The sequence below is a fragment of the Scylla paramamosain genome, chromosome 8 (assembly GCF_035594125.1).
Source record: "Scylla paramamosain isolate STU-SP2022 chromosome 8, ASM3559412v1, whole genome shotgun sequence".
NCBI classification, from domain to species: Eukaryota; Metazoa; Arthropoda; class Malacostraca; order Decapoda; family Portunidae; genus Scylla; species Scylla paramamosain.
In genome coordinates, this window is record NC_087158.1 from 29,133,912 (window position 1) to 29,147,039 (window position 13,128).

Genomic DNA, 13,128 nt, shown 5'->3' on the forward strand with positions numbered 1-13,128 from the left:
ATCAAGCACACAGTCGGTCAATCAGTCAGTCAGTCAGTCAGTCAGTCAAATTCAGTAGGATCAGAGAACCTTACCGTCAGGAAACCCAAGCAAGAGTCACGGATGGAGCGGACAAGTAAATACACGTACGTCTGCTACCTGAGAGAGGGACAAGTGAGTAAGAGGAGAGGAAGAGAGAGAGGGAGAAGGATGAAAGCAAGTATGAAGAAAAATATGAGGGAAAGAAAGTGAATGAGTGAAGGAGCAAGGAATAGATGACAGAGGAATATCAGAGAGAACGAATGAACTGAGGGTGGGAGAAAAGTGAGAAAGGAGGGGAGAGAAGGATGGCAAAGGAGTGAGAGAAGGAAAGCGTATGTGACGAGGGGCGTTCTGAAATAAATGAAGCGTCACTTGTGGGAATGAAGGAGAGAAAAAGAGTGGGAAGGAGTGAAGGAAATAGGATGTTATAAGAAATGGAGCTGTCAGAGAGAGAGAGAGAGAGAGAGAGAGAGAGAGAGAGAGAGAGAGAGAGAGAGAGAGAGAAAGTGCGAGGGGGGGTGCCCGTGAAAGCAATGCAAGGTAAGAAATAACCGAAGGAAGGATAGAAAAAGAGGAAAAGGAGAAAAAAATATAAGAAAAAGGATAAGTTTAGGAAGTGAGTGAATGAATGAGTGAATAACCAACGATGGAGAAAGAGAGTGATGGATAACACGCCGAATAAGTATGATGAAAAGGTGAGAAGAGGAAGTAGAAGAAGGGAAGAGAAGAGGAAGAGAGTACGGATGGAAAATGAATTAAAAGAGAGAGGTAATAAAATTGCGGCAAGAGAGAGAGAGAGAGAGAGAGAGAGAGAGAGAGAGAGAGAGAGAGAGAGAGAGTATACCTGGAACACGCCTTTTATCTCCACACGAGGGGCCTCCTTCCCTTCATCAGTCGGGGCGGACCCAATTATCACTCTGTTTAAGAACCCGGCTATTTAATTCCGAGTTACCAGGCTAATCACATCTCACAGAGCCACTGAATAAATCCACCTACACCAAAAAATTCCTTCACCTTTACATCTCACATTTCCCTGCGGTCTGATACGATCTCTCCATTTACACCTGGTTCATGTTTTAAATGCTACCTTTCCTCTCCTCTCCTTTTCTCCTCGTCTCTCTCTCTCTCTCTCTCTCTCTCTCTCTCTCTCTCTCTCTCTCTCTCTCTCTCTCTCACTCTCTTCCCGGTGCACCTCCTAACCCTTCCCCTCACCTGGCACCTGCGCACTCCTCTCTCCGCCTGACTTACTAAGGGAACTCTCAAATAACGCTGGAGAGGAGAGGTGAGGCCAGATCCCCAAAAGCGCGCCTCCGAGCTGGACTGAGAAGGGTAGCAGAGCGAAAGAGGGAGGAGTGACCTGCCCGCCGCTCGCCAGCCAGCCAGACCGCGCGGGAGCTCAGTAACTTTCCGACAGTGCACGAGGGAGGATTGATGCGCTGCGCTCTCCGCCCAGTGACTCGAGCCACCCCAGCCGAGGGAACTTTTGCGAGTAGCGTGCCAGAAGCGAACTAAGGAAGCCGCTTGCGTCCAGGAGGAAGAGCCGAGCGTGACCCGAGTGAGTGATGGAAGGAGGGAGTGGAAAAAATGACGAGTAACATCTATGAATTAAGGAAAGAATTGTAGTAGTGGTGGCGAGCGAGCGAACGAAAGAGGGAAGGGAGGGAATGAGGCAGGACTTGAAGCCTCCTCGAGGAGTGCGCGTGGAGGGCCTCTCCGGGAGCATCGCGTATGGGGCACGGCACACCAGACAACACCAGACACAGGCAACACCGGGGCTTCAATCACGAAAACAAATAGGAGAGGTGAAAAGAAAACTTGCCCCGCGCGCGTGCACACACATTTCGCGCTCACGCATAACACACGCGCACACTGACACACACACGCACACTGACACAGGCACACACACGCCTAAATACACACACATACACAGACACACACATTTTTTTCATACATTATTTTTTACGTGTGTGTGTGTGTGTGTATGTGTGTGTGTGTGTGTGTGTGCTTACAAACATACGATAGATCTTGCATGCGTACGCTCCCTCGCCTTCACTACTCCACTTCTCAAAGCTACGGAGATGAAAAGAGAGAAAAATTAATAATTAACATCCTCAAAAAATACACAAAAAAAAAAACAAAAAAAAAAAAACAAAAGCAACTCATGTTATATATATTTTTATTTCCTCGGCAGATACCTCTATGTTTTTTTTTTTCGAAAGTCCTCCCCTTCCGTCCACCTTTTAAAGAGAACACTGAAAAGAGTTAAAAAAAAAAAAAGAGAGAAAAAGGGAAAAGTGAGCTTGTGTGGACTGTTGAAGGCTCTATAAACTTGCAGGAGGGAAAAAGGTGAAAAAAAAGAAAAATACCTGAACAATTAAGGTTGTATGAACTCTCCTAATTAACTCATTCATAGGGTAGAGCGGCGGCGTCCAGGTAGAGAGAGAGGTAGAGGTAGAGGTGAAGCAGCATCAGTAACACCGCCTACCTGCCTACCTACCCGTGTTTACCTGTCCCGCCTACCTGCCTACCTGCCTATCACCCTGCTAAGCATTACAGGTAAGAATTAATTAATGCCAAGAGTAGCTAGTGTTTTCTTTTTTTTGTGCTTTTTTTTTTGTTACTGGGGAAACAGGATTACTTGTCTTTACTTATGTTGCTATTGTTAGTACTTATTATTATTATTATTATTATTATTATTATTACTATTACTATTATTATTATTATTATTATTATCTATTACTATATATTACTAGTGCTGGTATTACTATTGTTACTGTTGTTGCTTCTACTTTACTACTATTACTACTACTATTATTATTACTACTACTACTCACTCGACCAATAACTTCGCGTGAATCTCTATGTATTTAATTAATGGAACTCTATCATTATCTACCTGTGTATTTATCTACCTATCTATCACCTGTTACTACAGCTGTTGCTTCTACCACTGCTGCTACTAAGACCACAAGAACTCAACAAAACCTTCATTAATAATCATCTTCATTACGCATCTGTACTCTCAACACCACCACCACCACCACCACCACCGCCACCACCACCAGCAACGCCGCCGCCGCTGTCGCCTCCTTCGTCGTCACAGTGTATCATCTTTTCAGTAGACACCGCTCGTGTTCTTCATAATTAGTTTGCCATTAGTTGTATAATTAATGTTGTTCTGAACGGTAGCGTAGGAAGACAGAGAGAGAGAGAGAGAGAGAGAGAGAGAGAGAGAGAGAGAGAGAGAGAGAGAGAGTTGTTTATACAGTATTATGATTTTAAAAGTTGCATATCATCACTTGCATGCTTAAGATAATATATGACTGATTAATTACTAAGATGTTTTTTTTCAGACATCTTAATAACTTGCTTTGTTGTTATTTATGTTGAAGATTGTATGTAGTCTCCCTCTCTCTCTCTCTCTCTCTCTCTCTCTCTCTCTCTCTCTCTCTATCTCATCAGCGCCCCATTAAGTGGACGTGAACACAATGGCGGGAAAAAAAGGGAGGGGGGAAAAATAAGGAAATTACATAACACGGCCGTCTTGCTCTCAGTCACTCATTTTTTGAAGACTCATTCTTTCAGTCACTTCTTTAGCCCATTAATCCTCCTCCTCCTCTTCTTCTTCCTACTCCTCCCCCTCCTCCTCCTCCTACTCCTCCTTTTCCTTCATGCCAAAAAAGAAAATCAATAAAGAAATAAAAAGTATCTTCCTTTGAAATAAAAGTTAAAATCTGCAGTGAATCTCTTTTTAAAAATCGCTTCTCCCTTCAAAAAAAAAAAAAAAAAAATAGTAAAAAAAAAAGAGGGAAAAAATTGTGAGTGATGGAAAGACTTCGTTGATTTTTCTCTCTTCTTTCATATTGTTTATTTGTGTTCTATTTTTTTTTTCTTTCTTTTGTTCTTGTCTCCCTTCATCATTTCTCGATTTAAGCCAAGCACTTTAAAGTCACGTGTAATAGAGACATAACTCTCTCTCTCTCTCTCTCTCTCTCTGCTACTGGTGATGATGCTGAGAGGCAAGAAAAAATAAAATGGAAAGAGAGGGAGGGAGAAAAGGAGAGAGAGAAGGATGGAAGGAGAGAAGGAAAAGTAAGGATGATCAGAATTATTATTTTCAACGTCCTTCTCTTTCTCAATCTCATTTGCTTACCTTTCTTCTTCATGCGCTGTTTCCTCTTTGTCTACACGTTCCTTCATCTTTCTTCTTTTTTCTCCTTTCTCCAAATCTTTGTCTGCTAAACTCTTCAACTCTTTTTTCTTTCTTTCTTTTTGTTTTTCCTTCCTCAACAGTAACTACGTACTTATAGCATTGCAAACTAGTAGTGCTACTTTTTTCATATACTTCCTCTTCCTCTCTCTCTCTCTCTCTCTCTCTCTCTCTCTCTCTCTCTCTCTCTCTCTCTCTCTCTCTCTCTCTCTCTCTCTCACTTTATTCCTTCAATACTTCTCTCTCCTAACACTCACTAGTATTTCATCCTCTTGCAACACTACCACTACCACCACCACAATCTCTTTATCTTTCTCTCCTGGAACACTCACCCTGCTTCTTCCTTTACCCCCCCGTCCCTTCCAAACACGCCTAGATTTAGCTACCTGTTTACCCTTTTCCTCCTCCTCGCGCCCTTGCCACTCTTAGATTCCAAATTCACTATCATCGGGAGAGAAGCAGGTTTGTAAACAGCTTACTCCATCACCCTGAGCTGGTTCCGCGTCATTAAACACACTGGAAATCCGCCGTCCCGAGGTTACAAAGTGTAGACAAGCACCGGGTATTAGGGATGTGTGGGAGGACTATGATGAGTGTAAATGGTGGGCGGCAGGACTGGTGGTGGGTAGGACTAGTCGTGGAGATGTGGTGGTGGTTGGGGTGTTGTTGTTGGGGTGCTTCGTGGGGTGATGTGGTGGTGATGGTATTAAGGTAAGGAAAATAGTAGTGGTGGTAGTAGTAGTTTCAAGGAGAAAAGTAATATAAGTAGATGGGTTGGCAAAAAGGTTAAAGAGAAGTAGTAGTAGTAGTAGTAGTAGTAGTAGTAGCAATAGTAGTAGAAGTAGAAGTAGTAGCAGTAATACCAGAAGCAGTAAAGGTAGTAATAACAGCAGCATCTGGTAATATAAAACTATGAACAGCAGAGCAGAGGCAAGGCGGGTAAGGTACAGGAAAACTCCGTCATTGTCTTCCCTTCCAACAAATATTCACGAGAATGAAATGAATTACGGAAAGAAACACACTATTCACAACAACAACAAAAAAGGGAGGAAATAAAAAGAAAAAAAAAACTATATATAGCCATGGAAACGCACGAGTAAGAACAATATACATTTTACATCGTGACGCGCACGCATTCACATTCACACGATAATATTTAGCGTTGAAAATATACGTTCTCTCTATTTACGGGTGGTGGATTTGTACAGGAGAGAGAGAGAGAGAGAGAGAGAGAGAGAGAGAGAGAGAGAGAGAGAGAGAGAGAGAGAGAGAGAGAGAGAGAGAGAGAGAGAGAGAGAATATTATACACAATTTTTCCCCTTGGTTGGTTTGAGGTGTGTGTGTGTGTGTACTTGCGAGTCTAAGTTGTGAGTGAGTTAGGAGGCAGTTTGCATTACCGTTACCAAAATATATACATACACAAGCAGACCCCAAAACTATACATGGATAGTAAATTTTCCTTAATTGAGGGACACACATAAACATGGAGATAATACATTAGATTTAGCACCGCCTTACCTTCTAATAAATTTTCAAATGTATGCGTATTAAGTACATAGTTAATATAATCAGTATTGAAGAAGCGGTTATATAGAGGAGCTTGTATTAGTATTATTTTGAGTCCACTGGCAAGTTAACTTTATATACAGAAGGAAAAAAGTGCTAAATTATTGTTCTTATTTCGTATTCTTTGGCTAGTGAACTTTAGAGAGAGAGAGAGAGAGAGAGAGAGAGAGAGAGAGAGAGAGAGAGAGAGAGAGAGAGAGAGAGAGAGAGACTAGATATAAAAAAAAGTGCAAATACAAAAGCAAAGTCTGGAAAAAGATAGAGTGTTGTGAAGGGAGAGGAGTCAAATCCAGGATAGAGAAGCTTGGACCTGCCTCCCTTCCCTTCCCTTCACTTCCCTTCCCTTCCCTCCCCTTCCCTCCCTTCCTTTCCCTCCCCTCCCCTTTCCTGCCTCTCCCTCTCCCCCCTTCACCTGCCCAGCCTCACCCTTTTCGCGAGTCTGTCTGTATTCCACCAGGGCTTAGCATTGTTACTGAGGAAAGCCCTGTGCAAGGGGAGGCAGAGGGTCGGGTTTGTCAGTAAGCTCTCTCTCTCTCTCTCTCTCTCTCTCTCTCAATAAACAAGGTAAAGTTGAGGGTGAAGAGTCGCCCCCTCTGGCCCCTCTATGTCTCTTGATTACGCGTGTGTGTGTGTGTGTGTGTGTGTGTGTGTGTGTCCGTCCGTCCGTCCTTGTAGGGTGTGTCTATCCCGCGCCTGGAGCCACACACACACACACACACACACACACACACACACACACACACCACTCGTCTGATTGGGCCACGACCCCCCACAATAATCAGGAGACTTTCACCGAGTCTTTTGATGTTGGTGTGTTGCCTTTCAGCTCAACGGGAAGAAGAAAGAGAGAGAGGGAGAGAGAGAGGGGTGGGGGCAGAGAGGGAAGGATAAGTAGGGGAGGTCTTGAGAAGGAGGAGGAGGAGGAGGAGGAGGAAGGGGTATGAACAAGAGGAAAGAAGGATCAGTCTTGTCACGAGGTTCAATCGCAAATAAACCAGATTGTTTGTTGCCATTCCTTGCATCGCTGAGGCTGGGAAGAGAAGAACCACCACCACCATCACCACCGCCACCACCACCACCACTCCTCTTCCTCCTCCTTCTTCTCTTAGAGCGTAACGAGTCTCCTCTGTGGGTTATTAGAGTCAAAGGGTCACACGGGAGAGTTAGTACTAGTGGCTTAAGTTACGATCGCCTCCTATTTATGTTGATAATTCGGCCCGAGGATTATTTATTGTCGTCTAAAGGGAGCGGCGGCGCGGAGGCAACGCTGATGACGGGGAGAGAAGAGGAGAAAAGAGGAGAGCAGAGGAGAGGAGAGGAGAGGAAGCGGTGAGGTTAAGTTTAATTCATCTTCATTTTCTTTTCCTCCTTCTCTCTTTTCTCTTGCTTATCTTCTTTCAGTCTTTTCTGTCTCCAAAACGGGCTTAGGTTGATGAGGTTGAGAGGAAGGAGAGAAGAGAGAGGGAGAGAGAAAAGAAAATAAGCAATCAATTCATGTTAGTTCTCTTCTCTCTTCTTCTTATCGTCTCAGTCTTCTCTGTCTCGAAAACGGGGTAAAGATGATGAGGGAGAGACGAAGGAAGGAAGAGAGAAGAAGAAGCATTTGAGGTTAACTTGATGTTCGTTCTCTTCTCTCACTTCTCTTGCTTATTTTCTCTCATTCTTCTTTGCCTCGAAAACTGGCTGAGGATGATGAGGGAGAGATGAAGAAGAGAGGAGAGAAATGAGGAACCACTGTGATGTTAGTCCTCTCTTCTTTCTCTCTTTCAATTTTCCTCATCATTGAAAACAAACTGAATGAAAAAGGAAATGAAAAAGAGAATGAATAAGCCTAAGTTCAATTCGTGTTAGTGCTCTCCTTTCTCTTCTCCTTGCTTCTCTTAGTTTCCTCATTCTCAAAGGCAGGCTGAGGAAGGAGGAGGTACAGGAAAGAATAGACGATGAGCTGGATGAGGTGCAGAAAGGAGGGAAGGGAGGAAGGGCACGAGGTGTACAAGTGTTGCCAGCCAATGCACTATCAGTTGTAATGCAGAATTTCCACCAAGATCAAGGTTTGTGTGTGTAATGGCCGCGTCCATAATAGATTCCGGCCTTTTTATGGTGTGTGATGATAGGTTGTGTGTGTGTGTGTGTGTGTGTGTGTGTGTGTGTGTGTGTGTGTGTGTGTGTGTGTCCCCCTTCCTCGTTCGCACAGGTGTCATGGCGGGACATCGGAAAATATTTATCTTGTCCAGAACTGTGCTTTCAATGGGATTTCCGGCAATTATATTAGTGTCCCTTCCGAACCCTCCAAGAATTCCCTGTGAAAAGAACAAAGGAAAAAAAAAAAAAAGAAGAGAAAAAAATTCATGGTCCATTTTTACAACACGAATAAGAGACTAAAAAAGGAAGGACTGGATACGAAATATATAATAAATGAAGACACCGCCACTAATACTCAGGGTAACACCAATAACATTAATAACAAACCGTAATATTTTCACCTTTATGGCGGAGTGGGAGGACTCGAATGAAGGGTCTGGCGGGCAAAACATCACCTCGGAAAGGGAACGAAAGAGGAAGTAAAACACAACCACTGGAAGTCCTTTAGATTGGAGTGTGATGAGGATGTGGTGAGGGAGTGGCGGAGGTGCGGTGAGGAAGACGTGGGCTTAAGTGGTAAAAGGCAGTGATTAGGCCGGTTGGTGTATATAACTTAGACGAATCAAGGTATTAAGGCGGCCCATTGGGGATTGCGTCTCGTACAACTAACCGTGATTGCGTTCCTGCCTCGGCTAAGATTGTGCAGACTGCCTTGAACCGCGTGGCTTGCCGACCGCTGGGGAACCGAGGACGAGAGAACCAGGGTGAACCGGGACGAGCCACAAACTTTTCCCTCCTACTGTATTTCCTTTCCTTTCTGTTTCTCTTTTCCTCTACCTCGTAACCTTTAACCTTTTCTTTATCCACCAAAAAGAAGAAAAATAAATTGATAAATAAATAAAATAAGACTACCTTAGAGCACGGCTGGAGACTGAATGACTGATTTAATGCGCCAAATCAACGGATTCATATATACACGTCAAAAATATACCGAAATTCTGTTGATAAAACCAATGAAATACATGTTAAATTATACGATGGGATGAAATAATGTAAAAAAAAAAAAAAAAAAAAAACTAATTTGAAAGGGGACCGAGTGAGTGCAGGAAGGGAGAGACTTTAGCTTGCCTAGCGATTGAAATTCACATAAAAATACTAGAGGGAAATGGTTAAAAGCTACGGTAAAGTAAGATTAAAACAACATAATACTAAGCTGATGGAGGTGAGGGGGATGAGGGGGAGAGAATAGGGAATGAGAGAGGTTACTTAGTAATTAAAATTCAGATATAAAAATATTGGATCAAAACTACCAAACGATGCGATAAAATTAAAGTAATACAATAGGAAGCTGATAGAGGCTGAAGATGGAAGAGAAATTATTACGTTTTCTAAGAAAGCGATTGAGAATTAGAAAAAAAAAATTGGACAAAAATGCTAAATAATATCATAGAAGTAAAGTAACTTAGCATATCAGAAACATAACAGAAAATCAAGCAATTTGATAGGGAAATGAGAACGGGGAAGAGAGGAGTGAGTGAGGGAGGGAGGGAGAGAAACATCTGAACCATTTGAAACATTTGAAACAATTAATTACCACTAATACTTGTACATGACTGAGAATTTAAGAGCTTCGAAGACACACATACTTTAGCCTTTCTGAAGCAAACTGCTCTTTAGGTAGAGGTATTGAGGAACGATTTCAAAACACAACCAATTACAAAATAATGAAAAGAAAGATGAACAAAATAAGACCAACAATATATGGTCCATTAATAATAAAAGCAAGATGATAAATATACTTGATAACAACCGGACGAGCGAAGCGAGCGAAGCGTCAGAGTTGTTCGAAGCAGCAAGGGTTAGAGTCGTGAGGCTCCACTGCACGCTGCGGGACCTGCCTAGCTTGGGCCGTCACTCCTGCTGAACCACACTTAAACCCGTGTTCAGAAACGCCTCGCTCTCTCACCATTGCTCTTTTCCAAGGCCACAGAAATGATTAGCCGGGTCCTCAAGAGTGTTTATCGTGTTATGTAGAAACTTTGTTATTCCGTCACTAGAATCTTAAAAACTGCTAAAAACCCGTGTCACTTCAACTATGTAAAACCTATTAAAGTAGTCGAGATACGGATTGACGTTTCGGAATATGGCTTAAAATTTGTCGCTTCTAGTTTCACGGATCGTATACGTAGATGCACAAAACCACCTTGACATTACAAACAAAGATAATACAAAAGTCTCTTACATAGCCTGCATTACTAACCTAGCACAGCACCGGACACTACTTTCTCGCTTCACACCCCGCCTCTATCCCCGCTCCCTCATCACACCCTACCCCTGTCCCCGCTCCCTCATCACATCCCATACCCCGCCGCTCTCGTCTCCCTCCCGCCCCTCACGTGTCCCTCCCGCCGCTCATCACTTATCGTCCCGCTGGATTATTACCTGGAGGGCTTCCCTAAGTGGTGGCGGGAGCGGGGCCCCTCACCTGCACCCACGCTAACACCCACTCAGCTCCAGTGCGATATATTGCAAATCTGAACCCGCTTCGTGCTTGCTGGGAACACGGGGACGCTTGGATATTGTAATTCTGATGAAACCTTGCCTGTATATGTGTCGTGGATAATTGTGAAGTTGCGTTAATGTGTAGGTTCACGTATTAGGATTCGTGGAAATGTGTATGTCTGTCTGTCTGTGAGCGACGTGTGTGTGTGTGTGTGGGTAGGTTTGGAGGGTGTAGAAAGGCGGTGTGCAGTTGTGTTGTGTCTAAATGTCGATCCTTCATTGCTCAGTGTGATATGTTGCTGTGCTATTAATATTATCATTAGTTGTAGTGGTAGTTGTAGTAGTAGTAGTAATAGTAGTAGTAGTAGCAGGAAGAGGAGGAGGAAGAGGAGGAATAGTGCGGTAGTAGAAGTAATAGTCGAGGTAATTAATATAATAAAAAAATAATAATAATAACTACCTAACTATAACATAACAAACACCTCCACAAATCCTCATTAAAGTAACTCCCTCAAATGGGCAATTAATATTCATCATAACACGACGTTTAAATCCCTTAATTAATGCGCAGTGATGTTCCCTGAAATGTTTACTCCCGCCGCGGGAAGCAAAGCCCCGAGCTAACCCTTGACATATCACTCCTAGCGGGGGCGCCTCATTTACCTGCATAACCCAGCCTCGCTTTGCCTCACTCACTGCATAACCCCGCCTCGCTTTGCCTCACTCACTGCATAACCCCGCCTCGCTTTGCCTCATTCACTGTATAACCCCGCCTCGCTTTGCCTCTCACTGCATAACCCCGCCTCGCTTTGCCTCACTCACAGCATAACCCCGCCTCGCTTTGCCTCACTGCATAACCCAACCTCGCCTCACTCATACTGCACAACTCAACCTCCGTATCACCTCATCCACACTGCATATCCCCGCCTCGCCTCACCTCGCTTCGCCTAACGCTATATTCGGCGGTTCGTGCAGCCAGTACTCGTATTTCTAAAGTTACAGATGGAGATGGCAGACTGAAATAGGTAGGCGTGTTTTATACAAGAACTGTAACGTGGAGGTCATCTTACGCGGTGGTTCATGTAGCCTGTATTAAGGTTACGGATGAGGATAATTGGTTTTATACAGGGACTGCCACGTGTAGGCCTGATAGCTTCTTGCACGTTTCTTTTTTTTTATGTTCTAAGTTTGCACGCACTCAAAAAGAAAAAAAAAATCTCTGGTAATTAATGTTTCAGGGATGAATTTTTGCATGTTATAAAGTTAGAGGTGTGCGTGTGTGGAAGATGGGGCTTAAATAAATACCTAATATGCTTTTAGAAGACCATTCTTTTAGGTAACAATAATCCCTCTCTCTCTCTCTCTCTCTCTCTCTCTCTCTCTCTCTCTCTCTCTCTCTCTCTCTCTCTCTCTCTCTCCTTAATCACTGGTTATGGGAAATTGCACAGTTGCAGGGCCAATTTAAATACCTTGTTGGTACTCAGAGAACGCCTCGGTAGTTCGGTGATAGTCCTGCGCTGGTGCCTGAGAAGTGGTCCCGAGTCTCCTGGCCGCTATCCCTGCCTCCCTCAACACAATCTCGCTTGCTGCTAAAAACACTGATTTTTCTATTTATCTTCAAAACACACTTGTCCACTTTGGCGTCAGGTTTCACGCGTCAGTAAGGTTAGGTTTGTTCAGTCACTCAGTATTCGGCACAAATGTTAACACCACCCCTGCCATTCCGCCGACGCTGCCAGGCCCACTTGACGGCCTGACAGCGTTCCGTGCCCAGCTGGGAAATGCACCGCGTCATGTGCACCAAATGCACATGACGCGAGTGCTCCCAGCTTCCCACGGGCAGAGGCGACAACAGGCCCAGTGTGAAGGGTGTGATGGCAGCCCTGACCCCTAACACTCGCTCGGGGCTTACCATCGATCCCCTCTAATCTGCCCTTCCCTCCCTTCCCCCCCCAGCCCGATGCCTTTCCGCCCGTTATGGAAACACTTCACTCTATAGGACGTCCCCTTCTCTGGATGGTTCGACTCTTTCTCCTTCTCCTACGTTTCTTTCTCGTCCTTTTCCTTCATCTCTCTTCTTCCTTCTTTTCTTTTCTTCCGCTTTATTGTCGTCGCTGTCGTGATCTTCGTTATCATCATCATTATCATCATCACCACCTTGTTCTTGTTCTTCTTTTCTTGTTCTTGTTCCTCAGTCTTTATTTGTTTTCACACCTTTATTTTTCTTCTTCTACTACTTTCTCATCCTTTTAACTCCTCTTCTTTGACTTTTCCCCTTCTCCTCCACCTCCACGTCCTCCTTCACCACCACCATCCCTTCATCCTCCTCCTCTTCCTCCTCCACAAAGGGTGCGCCGTGCCGTGCGTGGCGCTCCTACCCCTTTTCCTACTGCCTGAGAGATTTCTGAAATTCCTGCCAAAGTTTGTGGGTTTCCGAAAGATCTTGACCACACCTCGTTAGGCCCGAGTTTGCCACTCTCCGGGGACTTCCATTTACTCCCAAGTCACCCATTCCGGAGTGGATATATTGCCCCAACACCGTACTCCCTTTCCCTCCCCTGCTACGACTACTACTACTACTACTACTGCTGCTGCTACTGGTGGTGGTGCTGCTGCTCTGCCATTCTTCGCTTCTTCCTCCTCCTCTTCTTTTTCCGCAGGGGTGTTTTTTTTCGTTCTTTCGTTCTCTCTCTCTCTCTCTCTCTCTCTCTCTCTCTCTCTCTCTCTCTCTCTCTCTCTCTCTCTCT

At 44.2% G+C, this 13,128-nt stretch overlaps 1 long non-coding RNA gene across 5 annotated transcripts in view; it reads left to right on the forward strand.

Moving 5' to 3' along the window:
* The first annotated feature begins 1,295 nt into the window (after nt 1-1,295).
* The window catches only part of LOC135103114 (uncharacterized), a 94,176-nt gene continuing 82,343 nt past the window's right edge, over nt 1,296-13,128 (forward strand). For 2 of the 5 annotated variants that reach the window (XR_010269929.1, XR_010269930.1), the window contains exons 1-2: nt 1,296-1,576; nt 2,213-2,577. This is a non-coding gene — a long non-coding RNA (uncharacterized LOC135103114). Of the gene's footprint in view, nt 1,577-2,212; nt 2,578-2,956; nt 3,779-13,128 lie in introns of those variants that run through there. The other 3 variants (XR_010269928.1, XR_010269927.1, XR_010269926.1) reach the window with 2 other exon arrangements.